An 18,718-nucleotide genomic window follows, 5' to 3' on the forward strand; every position below is an offset into this window, starting at 1 on the left:
AAATAATAATAAAATTAAAATAAAATAAAAACTCTATCTAGACTTAAGAAAACAGGTTTGAACAATATACACCAAAATGTAAGCACTTTCTGAGTGGTGCAATTAATCTTAATAACATTTATTGTGAAATTGCTTTTTCTCAATTACAAAAGTAACATACTTCTCATTGCAAAGACAGGAAAAAAAGAGAAGTCCAAAGAAAAATATTGTATTTACTTATAATCCTACAATCCAGAAAAAAAACCTACCAATATTTTGAAGTATATCTTTCTGAGCTCTTTTAAAATTGAAAATAACTTCTTTCTGATAAAAGTAATATATATTCTCTCTTTTTCATGGCACCTTGGAGGTGGGTGGCTGCTTTAGGATGAAACTGAACATCTCTTTCCCAGATACTGGCTGCCAGAAACTCACTGAAGTGGACGATGACCACAAACTTCATACCTTTTATGAGACGCATACGGCCGGAGAAGTGGTTGCTGATGCTCTGAGTGAAGAAGAATGGGAGGGTAATATGGTTGGAATCAGTGGAGGGGATGATAAACAAGGCTTCCCCCATGAAGCAGGGTGTCTTGACCCATTGTCGTGTCTACCTGCTGTTGAGTAAGGGGCATTCCTGTTACAGACTAAGGAGAACTGGAAAAAGAAAACACAAATCTGTTCATGGTTATGTTGTGGATGCCAATCTGAGTGTTCTCAGCTTGGTCCTTGTAAAAAAAGGAAAGAAGGAGGATATTCCTGGACTCACTGATATTACTGTACCTGTTGCCTGGGATCCAAAAGGGCTGGCAGAGTCCACATAGTTTTCAATCTCTCTAAAGAAGATGACGTCTGCCAGTATGTGTGAGAAAGCCCCTAAACAAGGAAAGTAAGACATCTAGAACAAAGGACCCAGGATTCAGCATCTTGTTATTCCACGTGTCTTCCAGCTTAAACATCGGCGTATTGCTCTGAAGAAACAGCGTACTAAGAAAAATAAGGAGGAAGTTGCAGAATATGCTAAACTTTTGGCCAAGAGAAGGAAGGAGGCCAAAGAAAAACTCTAGGGACAGATTGCTGAGAGACAGAGGCCGTCCTCTCAGAGCTTCTACCTCTACATCTGAGCCCAGTCAAAAATGAGATTTGCTAAGAGTAACAAATAAATAAGATGAGACATTTAAAAAAAAACATATTCGGTGTTGAAAACTGAAACTACAGATGAGCAAAAAGAAAAACATATATTGAATGATTTTTATTTCCTTTTGCTTATCTTTATATTATAAATTTTCAATAATGAACATACATTGCTTCACAATAAAAAATGCACTGATCATGCCTTTCATATTCCTCAGCTTCACCTGAATCACAGGTTTTTAGAAAAGAAAATCACTTGGTGTTAATGGATGAAAACACTTTAGTATTCAGCTGAGGTTTTCCGTAACTTCTGTTTTGTCCTAGGACAGGCGATAGCATGAAGTCTTACAGAGACACACAAGCCACGGTGGAGAAAGAGGCATCTGGGGTCAACAGGACCAAAGGTCCCAGAAACCACATTGCTGCAGGCCAGTCTTGGAGCAGAGCTTGCAAGGGCTGACTTAAGACAGGACTTGAACTCTTAGGAGCCAGGGAGAGTGCTAGTCATGCTTGCCAAAAACGTTACCCTATACCACAGAAGTAAATGAGGCAAACCTTCAAATATGACTGCCTGGTCCAGGCTGGGATGGCAGGGCTCCAGTCTCTGAGTAGAGGACAGACTGAGCCCCATTTCCAGGGAATCTGGGGTGCCATACAAGATAACCAAGTGAGCCAGAGCACAATGAATCAGAACCCCATTACGTGGGTTGGGAAGGCGTAAGAGGGGTGTATAGGCTACATTGGTACCCAGAGCTTGCCCTGGACCACTGGACACAGGACTTCGTTGGCTATAAAGACACATATCCAATCATGAATTCATTCAACAAGTATTTATTGAGCTTCTAACAAGTCTCAGGCTCTGTGCCAAGTGCCAGGGACACACAATGAAAATACATAGGTGTAAAAGAGGAAGATAGATCTTAGGCCAATGTAAGAATCACACAATAAAACACAGCAACAGAGCACACATAACAAATGCTTCAAAGGTGAATCAGGACACTCTAGAGTACACCAAGGTCCAAATTTTTGGATTACATTCACTTTTTTCTTCTGATTAAAAAAAAAAATTAAAATATTTTTGGGGCCTCTAAAAGTACCATTGGCCCTAGGTACTGTGCCTACTGTACTTAATGGATAAATTGGTCCTGGCCAAGGGAGGTAAAAGAAGCAAGATGGGCCTGACCCATTAACCCAAAGGAATAAATATAAAGAAATTTCTAGAAGCCTTGCAATGATGCTGGGAGATACTTGGAGGTTCTTAAAAGTCTTGAAACAAATTTGACCTTGAAACAAATAACAAATATCTCATCACTTACACTTCCATTGTGCCTTTTGCATTTGTAAAGCCTGTCTTCCCTCAACCTTTCTACTCTAATCTGCGTAAGTGGAGTATGGATTATTCATCTACTCACTGGGCCAGACAAAGTTAAAGCAAGTGTTCAGTTACCTAGGTCCTCCTGGAAGCCAAAGTGGTATCTGGCAAGATTATGGGCTTTGAAGTCAAGTTAGATCTGGCTTTAGTTTCCTCATCTATCAAGTCATAGTTGCAGGACCTTGGGCAAGTTGCTTAACTTTGCTGAGCCTCAATTTCCTCCACTGACGGAAGAATATCAGTCACCTCAAAATACCATTGTAGGGCTTACATGAAATAAGAGACCTAAAGCATCACTACAACTCAAAAATAGTTTAGGAATGCTTTATGATGATTTTTTAAAGCTTCATGAAGAAGGTCAGAGCTTAGGATACTATCAAAACCAGAGTATCTTTTGCTTACGGGGAGCAGCTAGATAGGGTGTATGTGTGTGTGTTCACACGTGTGTGCATGCACATACAAACATATAGGTTTTAGAGGAAAGACAGGTAAAGAAGAGGAATAAAACTGGGATTGAGGGGCGCCTAGGTGGCTCAGTCGTTAAGCGTTTGCCTTAGGTTCAGGTCATGATCCCAGGGTCCTGGGATCGAGCCCTGTATCGGGCTCCCTGCTCAGGGGGGAGTCTGCTTCTCCCTCTCCCACTCCCCCTGTTTGTGTTCCCTCTCTCGTTGTCTCTCTCTCTGTCAAAAAATAAATAAAATCTTTAATTTTAAAGAATTTTAAATTTTAATTAAAAAAAAAACTGGGACTGAAAATCTGTATCAGCCAGTGTCCCTGTGAGATTTTACGTATAAAAGTTGGGAGCTGCCAAAAAAACTTTAAAAAATTAAAAAATAAATAAAATAAAATAAAAAGAAGTTGGAAGCTGGCTAGATTGGCCAGATTGGAAATGGGTTTGTGCTCTTATAATCTTTGGAGGTTTTCAGTGGTTGCAGATGAAAATGACTTCTGAACTTCTCCGAGTAGATTTCATGAAGTATATCTGGTAAATTACCAATAAAACTTAACTGAGTTCATCTCATGTCAGGAGACCCTTAAACCTGCTGTCATAAAACTCTACTGATAAAAGAGTTTCTTATTGATTGCAATCATTATTGTCTCAGCCCGCCCAGCAAAAAGCAAATATGCATTACACCCCTTGAGAAAACACATTTCAGAACCACACCAACTTTATGAGACAGGCCTAAGAGATGAAAGCTTTTATTCAAAGTCCCATTGTGATTTTTTAAGAGCCTGTCTCAACCAGGAAGGTCTCTACAATCCAGAAAACTCTGCTGATGCATGCCTGGCCAAAGCCATATGGTCTGATTAGAAAGATGTTCCCAAACTCAAGCAGCCTAATTTGCTATTTTATACTATGTTAACATTTCACATCTATTAACTCAGCACAACAACTATTGATCTGAAAATAAAATTAGTTCTTGCTTCCATATAACAAAGAAGAACTGCAGTTTATAATGAAAGAAATGCTCATACTTGATTGCATAATAGAAATCATTATGTTTCCTTATTACAAAATACTTAATTAGCAAAGATTTTCATTTTCCTCTGATGGGGGAGGGGCAAACACTATTCTAAGCACATAGCTGTCCCTTAGGTGCATCAAAATTTGCATCTTGCAAATTCCTTTTGAGACAATGTCTTAGAATGAAATAGAATATAAATTTGGTATGAGGTTTTGAAGAAGAGAGGGTACAGTGATCTATTAAGCGGCAATTTTGTTCCTTGGGAATCAACCAGGGAATTCTTTAGTCTCCCTGGATCTTCTCCACAAATTTTTTTACTCTGCCTGCATAAAAGCATTCTTTAAAATTCTTGGCATAATAAGTAAGATGTTTTGTATTTTTCTCTACTGTTCTGGAGATTCTTACAGAACCATCAAAATTTTAAGATATATTAAATATAATCCCAGAAGTTATGGTATAATTAAATCTGGAAATAAAATAATGTTTACATAAATAATAACATTCAGTGCTGGTGCAGGTGTGGAAAAATTGGTACTCTCGTGCATTGCTGACTGCATGGTACCACCCATATGGAAAAAAACACAATGTGTATCATTAACCATACAAATGTTTAATGCTCTGACTCAATGATTCTTCTTCTGGAACTCAATTCTATTACGTCAGCCTCAAACAGGGCATAGGTGACGATGGTCTCTGAGATATCATTTATGGAAGTAAAAACTGAAAATGGCTGAAGTATATGTAATTAGAGCATAGGAAAAAATTCGGATGGCTTACCTGGCAATACTTGAGAGATATCAGAAAGACCCCTTTACTTGATCAACTAAGATTGTCTAAAATATTACCAAATAAGGTTAGAAGCTTTGTATCTATGAGTTTCCTATTCAAATGCAGTTCTTTATAAAAACAAACAGAAAACAAATAGCAACAAGGGAAACATAAATCCAGCTATACCAACAATTACATTAAATGTTAATGAACTAAACGTTCCAATTAAAAGATAGAGACTAGCAGACTTGATTTTTTTTAAAAAAATAACTCAATGATTCAACTATATGCTATTTACAGAAGACAGTTTAAATATAAGGACTCAAGGGGGTACCAGGATGGCTTAGTTGGTTAAATGTCTGACTCTTGATTTCAGCTCAGGTCATGATCTCAACGTCCTGAGATGGAGACCCGCATCAGGCTCCCTGCTGGGTGTGGAAGCTGCTTAAGATTCTCTCTCTCCCTCTGCCTCAACCCTACTCACACACACTCTCTCTCTCTTTCAATAAATAAATGAATGAATAAATAAATAAATAAACAAATAAAAGGACCCAAAGACTTTAAAACATAAAAGGATGGAAAAAGATATTATTATGCAAATGCTAACCATAAGAGTGGTGTGGCTATAAAATCAGACAAAGTAGGCTTTAAGGCAAGGAATATTACCAGAGATAAAGAGAAACATTTCATAATGATGAGAGCCAATTCATCAGAAAGATGTAACAGTCTTAAATTTGTATATGCTTATTAACATAAACTTCACAATACAGAAAGCAAAATTGATGGAATTAAACAGAGAAATAAATAAATCCAAAATCATAGGGGGATAATTGTACAGTCTTTGAGTCATGGATAAATCACTGATAGTTTAGCTTATAATCTAGCCCTGAAAAAGTGGGTCACAGGGAAAGTCCCCTTTGATTCTGGGAGAAGGTGAAGAACAGGATTTAGATTGATATGGCAGTGGGAAAGACTAGTGGGGAGTTGGAGCAACAGGATAGTTCTAGGGTCAAATAGGAGAGAAAGTAAAAAAGGGTGAACAGATAACAAGGAAGAGGTGGTAGGAAGATGTGAATGGAACCAGAAAAAATGTGATCTCAGTTTGAATACTATTTCAACACTTATTGAGTAAGCCTGGACAAGTTCATAAACCTCTCTAATACTCTGACACCTATAAAAATGGAGAAAATAATACCTGCCTATGGCTTAATGTGGAAGTTAAATACACATGTAATAAATACAGTAATAAGTTAAATACTGTATTGAACTGATGACTGCCAAAAAGCCTGGGTAATACAGTACCTCCTCTTTCTCAGTATCTCCTCTTTCTCAGTTTCTTGATAGTGACTCTTGTACACAAGGTTTCTGCAAAGAACCAGGAAATGAACTGGACAAGGATCCCAGGATCCAAATCATTATGGAAGAAAGAAAAATAACTTACCTAGTCCTAAGAAGGTATGGAAAACTTCAAAACCACCCATCCTCTAGGAGTGTCTTCTGGCTGCTATCTCCTTCAGCAAAATGAAAATAGTTCCATGCTCGTCTTTTTTTTTTTTTTTTTAAGTTTTATTTATTTATGTATTTGAGAGTGAGCATGAGCGGGATGAGGGGCAAAGGGAGAGGGAGAAGCAGACTCCCAGCTGAGCAGGGAGCCTGATGTGGGGCTTGATCCCAGGCCCCTGAGATCATGACCTGAGCTGAAGGCAGACCCTTAACCAGCTGAGCAACCCAGGTGCCCCCCATGCTAGTCTTTAATCATCATGAGAGTCTGTGCTAGTGTTCTCCCTTCCTATCTAAAGGCATGTGCTATCTCAAGGAATTAAAACTGTCTCAAGAAATTTACTAAAATTTTAATTACCCAGACTTTTTGGCAGTCATCAGTTCACTGACTGACTTCCAGGCAGACAGGACCTGATATAAAATTTCTCTGGAAGATGAACCCTTTTCTTCAAAATTTCCAGACAAAGCTAAATTCCCCCTCCTTTCTCAAAAGTACCTTTTAGAGTCTCCGTTTTTACAATCATGTCTTACCTGTCTTACCATATTCCTCAATATCTATGAAACACAGGACAGAGTTCTTTAAAGATGAACATAGTTACAACATGCTATAGGGGTCAGAGGAGGGAGAGCCTTTCTGTGCTTTGGGACACCAGGATAAACTTAAATGAGTGCAATGTATTCTTGGCCTTAAAGAATGGGCAGGGTTTTGATCCATGTTGGAAGGGGGTTGGAAATTAATCAAAGGCTGGATAGGGAAATGTGGAACCTGCTGGGGAGGAAGAGATGATGGTCAGGGCAAGGGGGAAACAGAGGGAGGAGACCAAGATGAAAATGCGACACCATATTGTGGAGAGCCACACACACCAGAAAGAAGACTGATGACTTTATTTGGTAGATAATGAACAGCATTAGGGGCTTTTGCTGATATATGTAATCAGAGCTGAATTTTAGGAAGATTAATCTAGCAGAGAGATTTGAGGGGTGAGAGGAAAGTAGATCCGGATAAGAGGTGAAAGATGGGTTAGGAAGTCCTTTCAACCATTTGGGTAAAAGTTCCCAAGTGACCAAATGTCAATGAAAGCAATGGAAATGAAGATGAAGGGGAGTGTGAAGCCTTAAGGATAGGAAGCATTCTAATTCATCTTTATGTTCAGAGCCTGGCTCTCAATAACTATTTCTTGAACTAGAGTTGCTGTTCACCTACAAGATTTAACAATAAAGAAGTGAAACAGAAAGAGGAACCACGGAGATAATGTAAAAAAGACAAAAAGAGAGAGAAAAAGACAGAGAAAGAAAATGTAGTGATAATAATTAAATATAGAGAACTTTATCTCAAGACTCAGTCTCTGATTCAAGACTCTTAAAATCACTACTTGCTAAATAACTCAACACATGTTGCACTGATGATGGTAGATCATGCTGTATCTTTGTGTCTAAGTAATATCATATTTGCTTCATCCTATTGTCCCAATAGAGGTGCCATACAGATCGAATAAAAGGAAATCTAAGGAAGTGTATTTCAGTTTATTGTCCCTATAGTCAACGTCGTTGGGGATCTACTATGTATCAGGCACTGTGTTAAGCACTTTATGTGAATCACCTTATTTAATTTTTTCAACTATCTCATGAAGTAGATTTTACAATTTTCTAACAGGTAAGGAAATTGAGGTTTAGTTAAGACACAAAGCCAGGATTTGTACATGGCAATTTGATGTCAGAATGTAGATCATCTTCTCAGTACACTGTGCCACCTTCTAAGGGAAAAAAATGCATGACAATTGAAATCTGAAAGGCAAGTAGGTGCTCAGTGAGGGATGCTCCTCTGCAATTCATTAAAAGATAAATGTCATGTTTTAGAGAAGTAACTCTATCTTTCAAACACTGTTTTTCCAAGTCAGGGCTTTCCCTTCAGAAGTTCTGCACTAAAAAGGTATAAACATGACCTTTCCTTCTGAAGGAGGGTTTGGAGGGTATGTGCACATGCCACCCCAGAAGCCTCAGGGACAGGGCAGCTGTGTATCAATTGGGGGTTTTATTGCAAGCAACAGAAGTGAATTGACAAAATTAACAAGGGGATAAGGGACTTTATTGGAAAAATCTGTAAAGGCTGAAAGAGTAGGACTGGAGGCTCTAAGGATAATCTCCTCAGGGCACCTCTGATGGAAGGAATTAATAACGGCCAGATTTTTTTGTCTTACAGACCCCACTGAAGATTCAGATTCCCAAGAGAGAACGGCTGATTGGCCAGGCTTAGGTCATGTGACCATCCCTTAACCAGGAGATGACAAGGTAACCTCACCAAAACTGCACACAGGAGAGTGGAATCCCCCAAAGAGAACCCGGTTACCAAAAAAGAAAGGAATGGAGGCTGGGCAGACAAAAAGAGTAGGTGCCCATTACATACTGGGAAGCAAGAATTTCCTGAGCTGCAGACGTGCCCAGGTATATGCAGGGGAGTCCCCTCAAGTCTTGCAGGATTACACAAGGAATTGAAAAAGTGACTCTCCCCATGTTCCTGCAGCAGCTCTACATTTAGTTATAATCATATGTTACGGTATCATTAGGCAAGTAGCATGTGAAATCAACTAGGAGCATTTCATTTTAAACTTTGCTGATTTTTCAAATTTGCTTTGCATTCTTGGTAATGATTTCCTGCTCTATTTTTATGCCTCCTCAGATAAAGTGCTATCATACATGATGTTAGCCCCATTAGACATGAAGTAAGCATTATTTATGATTATAATCAGGTTATGAAGCATAAAAATAGGACAGAAAATTATTTCAACAGGCCTTTTCAAAGCCTTGAAAGTTGGGGCTTAATTTGTCAGACTTTTGCTTTCTTCATACCACGGAGTGGTAGGAGTATCGGAGCAAAGCCGGTTAATGGTTCAGGAGTCTTGCTCACAGTATTACATGAAAATGCTTGGATATTTCTCAGATTACACTGCAGAACAATAGGACCCTGGTGGAAATCGGCTTCTTTGACAAGTTGAGTAGGAGTAAGGCTTTCCATATCTGGGTTTTAACCTTAGGGGGAGGTTTGATGGGTTGTCCATGGTAAACTGGAATTCAAGGATAACTCAGGGTGCAGACCAGGTGGGAGACGACTTAGACAAAACACAACTAGATTAGTGCAATACCATAGTGGCAGGTGAAACGTACGTCGATGCTTATGTAAAGCCACTGTTAGGGGAGAAGTGGCTTTTCTTTTCTTCCCTTTCTCCTTCTTCTTCTTCCTCTTCTTCAAACTGGCTAAACCTCTTTCTATAATGACAAATATAGCACAAAGATACTTAGGGGAAGTTGCACTGAAAGGGAAGTAGGTAGGGCGCCTGGGTGGCTCAGCTGGTTAAGCGTCTGCCTTCGGCTCAGATCATGATCCTGGAGTCCCTGGATCGAGTCCCGCGTCGGGCTCCCTGCTCGGCGGGAGTCTGCTTCTTCTGCCCCTCACCACACTCGTGCTCTCTCTCTCTCTCTCAAATAAATAAATAAAATCTTTAAAAAAAAAAAAAAGGAAATGGAGGTAGGAACACAAGAGAAAAGTAAAATAGAAGGGGAAAAAATGAAGCTAATTTTAGATTTAGATTTAGATTTTGATAATGAAGTCACTGTAAGGTTTGCATTAGTGAGATAAAACTCAATTAAATGAAAACTTTAAGGCTCAAATCATGATTAACTTCATTTATGCCTCATATTTTTCAATTCAATAATCATCTTAAGTTATAGTATTCATTTGGCACTTTTTAAAAAGTCTGGAAATAAGACTCTTCTCTGCCCTTAGGCAGATTGCCCTGGACATTATAAAGATGAATACCTTAGATGCCACTACCATTGATGCATATGCTTCTTGCTGATGGAGGGGCTAGGGAAAGATGGTAAGGAATAGCAGGAGTGCAGCTGGGGAGACATTCATGTCTTAAGTGTTCCTACTTTTCACCCTTGACATTCACCTGATGCTGAAAACTGGAGGGCATTTCTCCAACTCTTACAGATATTTTTCTTGACAAACTCATTCAGTAGGTCTCCCTGCAGGACCTTAGGGTCTCCTTGGGCCAGAATACTTGGTACAAAGAACTTTTCCTTTGTCCTTGATCTGAAGCTAGAAATCATAGCTAACCATGTTTAACATCTGTGAGTTAAGAAGTAAATGTTATTATCATCCCCACCTTACAATTAGGAATCAGGCTAAAAGAAGCTAAATGACTTTAATGAAGTCACATAACTGCAAATTGATAGTCAGAAGTTGAACTCGGGCAGTCTGACTCTACAACGCTTTCTTAACTGCCATGTTCTACTTCCTCTAGCTAACTAAATACTCCTTAACTAAGGGGCGCCTTCGTGGCTCAGTCAGTTAAACACCTGCCTTAGGCTCAGGTCATGATTCTGGAGTCCTGGGATTGAGCCCCACATTGGGCTCCCTGCTCAGTGGGGAGCCTGCTTCTCCTTCTCCCGCTCCCTGCTGCCTGTGCTCCCTCTCTCTCTCTCTCTCTCTCAAATAAATAAATAAAATCTTTAAAAAATAAAAAATAAATACTCCCTCATTAGAAAGTGTAGATACATCATTCTCAAGTAACCAAAACTCCAAGCCTTTCTGAAAGTAGAAGCCAAATCACATATTATCTTTGCCATAAGGAAACACCAAGCCAAAAAATAACATAAAAACTGGTTCAGAACTGGCAAACTCTAAAGGGCCTGAGCAGAGAAAGCTATGAAACAACTCTAAAGTATACATGTGACTCCCATGGAAAAAGTGATTGGAAAAAGTTAGCCCACATGCCTAAGAAATAGGAAAATTCCTACCCAACAAATACCAGATAGTAGAGTAATTTAAACTGAAAAATAATCTGAAGGACCTTCAAAATAAATGTTTTAAATGTTAGAAGTCCTGGTACGTACTACAACATGGATGGGCCTGGAAAGTGCTATGCCAAGTGAAAGGAGCCAGTCACGAAAGACCACATATCAAATGATTTCATTTATATAAAATGACCAGAACAGGCAAATCTACAGAGACAGAAGGAAGATTAGGGTTTGTCAAGCACTGGGGGAGTGGGGAAAAGGGGGAGTAACTGCTAATCGGCATGGAATTTTTTTGGAGTGATGAACATGTTCTAAAATTACATTTTGGTGATGATTGCACAACTTTGTGAATATACCAAAAACCACTGAATTGTATACTTTAAATGGGTGAACTATATGGTATATATCTCAATAAGGTTGTTGTTTTTTTTTTTAAGATTTTATTTATTTATTTGAGAGAGAATGAGAGAGAGCACATGAGAGGGGTTAGGGTCAGAGGGAGAAACAGACTCCCTGCTGAGCAGGGAGCCCGATGCGGGACTCGATCCAGGGACTCCAGGATCATGACCTGAGCCGAAGGCAGTCGCTTAACCAACTGAGCCAACCAGGCGCCCAATAAGGTTGTTTTTTAAAAAAGAATACCTAGAAAGAAGAATACCTATATTCCTCACACACACACACACACACACACACACACGCACACAAACCACACTACAAATGAAAGATCTGAGATCAAATTGCAAAAAAGAAGAATATTGTTTTCAAGCTTGAAATAAATTATATTAGTATGTATGTTAAAAATAAAAAAGGGAGAGGGGTGACTCCGTCTGTTAAGCATCTGACTCTTGTTTTCAGCTCAGGTCCTGATCTCGGGGTCATGAGATCAAGCCCTGTGTCAGGCTCTGAGCTCAGCGAGGAATCTGCTCAAGCCTCTCTGTCTCCCTCTCCCTCTTCCCCTCCCCCTCCCTCTCTAAAATAAATTAATAAATCTTTTTATAAATCTAAAAAAATTAAAAAGGAGGGTGGGGAGACTGAAAAAAAATGTAAATGTAAATGTAAACAAAGACCTAAACTAATGGCTATCTCTCTTCTCAGCAAACCATAACTAAATGTGGTTATTAGAGACCTGACAGTGACTTTGCTTTGGGGGTCAGTGGCAGTGAGGGTAGAAGGTACATAGAGATGGCAGGGGCCTCTGTGCAGTCAGGAGCTCCTCTGAGGGCTAAGTGCAAGGGGTTCCAATCTTGAGACAAAAAAGATCTGCAGCTCCTGTGGGCCCACGGCCCACTACTTACCGTAGGAAACCCAAGGAGGCCCGGGCCTGGCTGGAGGTGCTATTATAGACACCATCTATTTGAACTGTGAGGGCTCAAGTCAAGTCATAAACCTACATTTCCATAGATCCCAGACAAAAATAAACAGAGAATCTTATTTCTAATCCCTCCCTTCTGCTTTTCTCAGAGTGCTGATTAGATTGCATTTTTATGAAAGGATGGATGAGTTCAGTCTTCTCTAAAGTATTTCCTCACGGTTTCATCCATGATGAAGGGCACAAGTTTTTCCCATTTGAAAGATGCACGATCTAGCTGTTTCTTTTGCCTGCTGCAACTTCTTACTAACCTCTCTGAGACTAAGGAGAGAAAAGCAATGTTCAATTATCCTGACCTGAGAATGTCCCTCCCCAAGGAGAAGAGGATCTTTTGTGTGTATACACCCCAGATAATAGTTTCTTTGAACCAGTAGTGATCTGTCATTCTAATTCTTTGTTTACAATTTCAAAGGTTGGTATGTATTTGATCTTTTAGGTCTTGAAAAAAAAATTTAGCCATTTTGGCTAACATCGAATGTCATACATTGAAGCCTGATAAGTTGAAAGTTAAATGTTTTAAGACCTCTAAAGTAATAATCACTAAGTGCTTAATTTCAAAACACACACTATTCATTTGCTTCCACAGGATGAAGTACCCATCATAGATAGTCTCACCACTGGCACCAGGCCAGGGTTTTGTTCCTGGGCTTTTTAAAAGTCTAGATTCCTAGGCAACTAGTTATCTCTCTGAGCCTCCCAGTTTCTGCCTTTCAGAGTTGTTGGAGGCCCATCCTATGTATAAAAGGGACAGAGGGAGACATTCTCCCTCTGCACTAAAATCCAGAAGAGACAGTTCTTTTTTTTTTTTTTTTAAGATTTTATTTATTTATTTGACAGAGAGAGACACAGCGAGAGAGGGAACACAAGCAGGGGGAATGGGAGAGGGAGAAGCAGGCTTCCTGCAAGCAGGGAGCCTGATGTGGGGCTCGATCCCAGGACCCTGGGATCATGACCTGAGCTGAAGGCAGACGCTTAACGACTGAGCCACCAAGGCGCCCCCAGAAAAGACAGTTCTAAATGAATGTCCAGATCCCCTCCTGCAGCCACTGCTAGAAACGCTGTCTAGGAACACCCCAGGGGAGTCTTGCCCAAAGGTCCAGATCAACACTGTCTGCATCCCCACTCACAGGCTGGCTAATTTCCAAGAAGTACCAATGCTTGGCCCTGTCCTAGAGGGAATCAATTTAATTTATTAAAAAAAAAAAAAAAGCTTGTCACATAATCCAAAATAATCAAATGACATATGGACTTGAGTCCATGAATAGCTCTCATGCAGGAAACAAGGAAGGCAGGCCTCTGGCTCGCTGAGACCCGGCTGGGGTCTGGCTGAAATCTGAATTCAAATTTAAAGGGCAAATCAAGTTTTTTCTTTGTCAAAGGATAGAGAAAGTGGGGTCAGTATTTACTAGGCTGTGGATCTCAAGTTTCAACCACAGAGAGGAACAGTTCAAACAGGAAAGCAAAAGTCTTCTTAGACCAAAACAAACTTATCAAAATGCATATAAGGTTAAATGAAAAAGGAGCATACAGAACAGGAGCATACGTATGCCAACCTTTCATACAAAAAAAAATTAAATTAAATTAAAGCTTGGATAAGAATTATATACTCTTACTTGCTGGGGTTCGCATAAAGAAACTCTAGAAGGATAAACCAGTAACTAGAAAACAGTGGTTATCTGCTTTGGGCGTGGAGAACTGGGAGCCCAATGGACTGGACAGGAGTGGGAGCCTGGCTTTTCACTATATAGCCTTGCATATGTTTTTGGTTTTCTGTTTTGTTTTGTTTCTTACCATATGTGAGGAACTGCTCTGGGTGCTTGGGAAGAAACAGGGACAAAACTGCTCCCTCAAGGAGCTTATATTCCAGTGAGAGAAAACAAATGTAAACACATAAAAGTAAGTACGTTGTATGGTCGTGAAAATTAAAAAAAGAGGGTTAAGGGCTACAAAGGAGTTAGGAGACAGTGTGCACTATTAAGTAAGGTGGTCAGAACAGACTCAATGGGCAGCATCTGCACTAAGATATGAAGAAGGTAAGGGGGTAGAAGATGGATCTTCTGGGTAGTGTGTGCGGGGCAGAGGGAACAGTTACAGCAGCGGTTCTCAACGGGGGCCATTTTGCCCCCAGGGGACATTTGGCGATGTCTGGAGACATTTGATTTGATTGCGCTTGATTGTCATGACGTGGGCTGGGAATGCTACTGGCATCCAGTGGGCAGAGCTCAGGGACGCCGCTAAACATCGAACGACAAACAGGACAGAGTCCCACCATCAAGAAGTATCCAGCCCAAAATGTCAGTAAGTGCCACCGTTAGGAGACTGCGCTAGAGCAAAGGCCCCAAGAAGCGAGAATGCCAGGTTCGCAGGCCAACACAGCTGTCAGACGAGGAGCTGTCCTGCTTCTATCTGAAGACTGGCCGCGCGAGCTGCCGCAGAATCGTACGCTCACCCAGCTTCCCACAGCAAACGCTCGTTCTCGCTCCCGGGGGTGCCCCGCAAACCCCTAAGAAGGAGGAGCGCTGTTTTCCTAACAGTCGGATGTTCGATGTTCGTGAGGCCACCTCTTCGCAACAAGGTTCTCACTTCATATCATCCTGCAGAGCAGCATTAGTTCTTCCTTCATCCCCCCCATCCCCCCAGCCCCCCATGGGGAGCCCACTGCAAAACAGGGCTTCGCGAAGACCGCAGCAAGTGCAACTTCTTGCGCTCTGTTCTGTTCTTCGTTACGGATGGAGAAAAATTCAAATGGCGAACATTGCCTTGTGAGAAGGGTCAGCGAGGTCGAAGAGAAATGAGGAAGATGGAAGTAAATAAAAATGACGGAGGGGGAGAGGGTTTTCTTGTCTTTTTACGAGAAGGAGGCACTGGGGTGTCCTACAGGGAATGTAGTGAAGAAGGGAAGCCCTTCGAGGCCGCTGGCTCAGCCAGGGAACAGAGACTCCAGACACACGGCCAATCCCGAAATTTCCCATCCTCCGGTCTCCCTGTGACTGTTTTCTCTTTGGAAACTACCCAGGAATTGTTCTATAAATGTTTGTGGAACTGAACCGTTGCAAAACAGAACTGGCTGACATAAGGACTTTTCTCAGCATCTCTGGAGCCAAAGTATATACTAGCAGGCAGAAAAACACCAGGTATACTTAGGAAGGGGACTGGGTCAGTTTAAGTAGACCATCAGGCAATTTGGGGGAGCGATGAATAATAAAATTCAAAGCCAGTATGGTGTTAAAATGTTTAGTAACTCATATGGTTATAAATCTGATAGTTCTGATACTTAATATTTCTGATTTATTTTTGATTTCTGATTTTATTTCTGATAAATATATAAAATACTTAAATATATTTCTGATACTTAAAATATATCCTCTTATAATCACTGAATAAACTAAACGATATATGGGTTTGTGTGGAAGCATTATGGCAGTTGCTAGAAAATAGGCTTTGGTGTCTTGTCAGCCTGAGTTTGAATCCTGGCTCCACTAATTTTTATTACCTTTGAGACCCTAGGCCAGTTATTAAAATACCCTGAGTACCCATTTCTAGAGCTATAAAATGAGGGTGATGATAATAATAACAACCTCACAGAAATGCTGAGGATTAAAAATACTGGAGGGTATTATGCTAAGTGAAATAAGTCAATCAGAGAAAGACAATTATCATATGGTTTCACTCATATGTGGAATATAAGACATAGCACAGAGGATCATAGGGGAAGGGAGGAAGAACTGAATGGGAAGAAATCAGAGAGGGAGACAAACCTTGAGAGACTCATGACTCCGGGGAAACAAACTGAGGGTTGTGGAAAGGGAGGTGGGTGATGGGCATTAAGGAGGGCAGGTGATGTGATGAGCACTGGGTGTTATATGCAACTAATGAATCACTGAACACTACCTCAGGAACTAATGATGTACTACTATATGTGGGCTAACTGAATTTAAATTTAAAAAAATAAAAATAAAAAATAAATAAAATTTATGTAAAATGCAAGCTCTGGCAGTATTAAAACTCAATAATGTCAGATATTATTAACATATAATATAAAAATAATTCTTTTGCATTCTTTGAATGCCACCAAGACAATAAACTTCTTGGTTATTTCCTATGTCATTGTCATTACCAATATTTGCTTTAACAACAATTACCTAATTAAGGCCTTTCTGTCTGAATTATCTGGGTAACTGTTTGGCTTTGGCTAGGAAGGCCTGGCTGAAAAGGGAGGTCAGGAGGCACCTCACTGTGGGGCATCCCAAGGTAGGAGTGTTAAAAGTGAGTGTCCAGATCAGACATAATGCTGAATAATGGAAATGTTCTATTTTCATACAAAGAGATAAATAAATGGAAATATTTTAATTAGTTATTTTAAAAATGAAATAAATATTAATAATAATCAAAACAATATCCAAGATCTTTTGTTGAAAAGATCAAAGTACTGTAGAGCACAGATAAGATAATTACATGTAGGTTTATAATATAAATGTATACATGTATGCATACACACACACCATGCATATATGTTTGTAAATGCATGGACTGTTTCTGGAAGGATATATAAGAAATAGTTTCCTTCCTCTCTGGGAAGAAGAACAGATGGAGTCAGAAATGGGGAATGAATTCACTTTTCATTGTAGGTTTTTCTGCTCTGAATTTTTCTTAATCATGTACTATATTCGTTTTATAAAAAATAATTTTAAAAATCATAAGCCAAAAATGGCTGTAAATTGCATGGAGAAAAACAGCTCAATACATTATAGTTGAAACAAAATTTTAAAGTCTGAGAATACCAGGTGCTGGCAAGGATTGGGGAAAATACAAACTCTTAGACTCTTTTCTCTTGGCACACTCATTTTGAGAAGCATTATCTGGTAAAAGCTGATAATGTACAGACCTTACAAACTAGCAATTCTAATCTTAGACATTTATCTAAAGAAATTCTCAGCTGTGTATCCAAGGAGATGTGAACAAATGTTCACAGCAATTTTGTATATCAATAAGAGAGATGAGAAAATAACCTATAGTATAATTATATATTGGAATACTATATAGCAGCTAAATGAATGAAGTAGCTTTACATATATCAATGTGAATAAAAAAACATACGTAGTTTTAAAAATTGTAAAGCAACCCAATGAGTATAATATTATTTATGTATCATAGAACACATGAACACCCAAAGTAATTCTATATAATATAGAGAATATAGAATACATAGAATATATATATACACACACACACACATATATGATATACACACACGCACACATTTATAGTTTAAGCACAGAAACATTCAAGGGAAAAATACATCCCAGTGCCTCCATGACAGTAACTACCTAAACTAAGGAGGGCAGGAAGGGAAAAAATTGTAGGGAGTTGGAGGGTGGGGGTTAACTGTGTCTCTAAAGTCTATAATCCATTCTTAACCAGGATCTGTGAGGTTGGGCAGAAAGAAGGTTGATACATTTGAACCCTGTCTGGGGTGAACACCTGGTTGATTTGCCCAGGGGCAGAAGAGTCACCTGTGGATGAGACTGTGGGCTGCAGGGCACAAGGTCTGTGCGTAAGATCCTGGCTTGGACATTTGGGAAGGCACTGTGTCACTTTAAAGAAAGTTATTTAACCTCTGGACACCTTAATTTCTCCACCTGCAAGAGGAACTAGTAATAGTACCCAATTCACAGGATCGCTATGTAGATTCAAGGAGAAAATAAATATAAAATGCTTAACTCAAAGCCTGGCACATAATATGGGCTCAGCAAACATTAGCAATTGTTGGTCAGCCATGGGCGAAGCCATGAGTTCCTTCTTGCCCACCTCCCTCCTGAAGAAGAGAGCTACAGTTTCTAGAAAGACTCCCAGAAGGAAGGTGTGTTGGGAGATGACCTTCCCAGGGAAAAATCTCAGACTCCCCCAGAGGTCTGATTTAGTGCCACACCTCCAAGGAAGCCTGTGTGAGAAAAGGACATTCCAGGCAGTGAAGTCAGCAAGTTAGAAGATAATACTTGCAGATAATTGGCTCAGGTTTTCCCAATGCATCTCTAACAAATCACCAAGTGAGAAATAAACCACTCCTAGGGAAACAAGAGCATCAAGACAACTTTTCAGTGACTTCAAGGACACAGCTTGTTTATAAGGGAATCATGGTCACCCCTGTTTGAAAAATTCAGTTCTTATGTGATAATAGGAATCTAGGAGCGGCCTATTGTGACTTTTTTTTTTCATGAGGTTTCTGAAACTCTAGAGGCTTTGAATATTTCAGAAAATAAGAAAATTACATTCTCTAAAAGTATATCACAGCATCTCATAACAAGGCAGCTTCTGAGGCCCAGATGTGGG

General features: G+C 39.7%; 1 pseudogene; it reads left to right on the forward strand.

The window, feature by feature from the left end:
• The first annotated feature begins 367 nt into the window (after nt 1–367).
• LOC123835958 (small ribosomal subunit protein eS6-like) lies at nt 368–1,119 on the forward strand (annotated as a pseudogene).
• The last annotated feature ends 17,599 nt before the right edge of the window (nt 1,120–18,718 follow it).

Source organism: Mirounga angustirostris, unplaced genomic scaffold (assembly GCF_029215605.1).
Source record: "Mirounga angustirostris isolate CCGP_5_RB_7025 unplaced genomic scaffold, mMirAng1.0.hap1 SCAF_12, whole genome shotgun sequence".
Taxonomy (NCBI): domain Eukaryota; kingdom Metazoa; phylum Chordata; class Mammalia; order Carnivora; family Phocidae; genus Mirounga; species Mirounga angustirostris.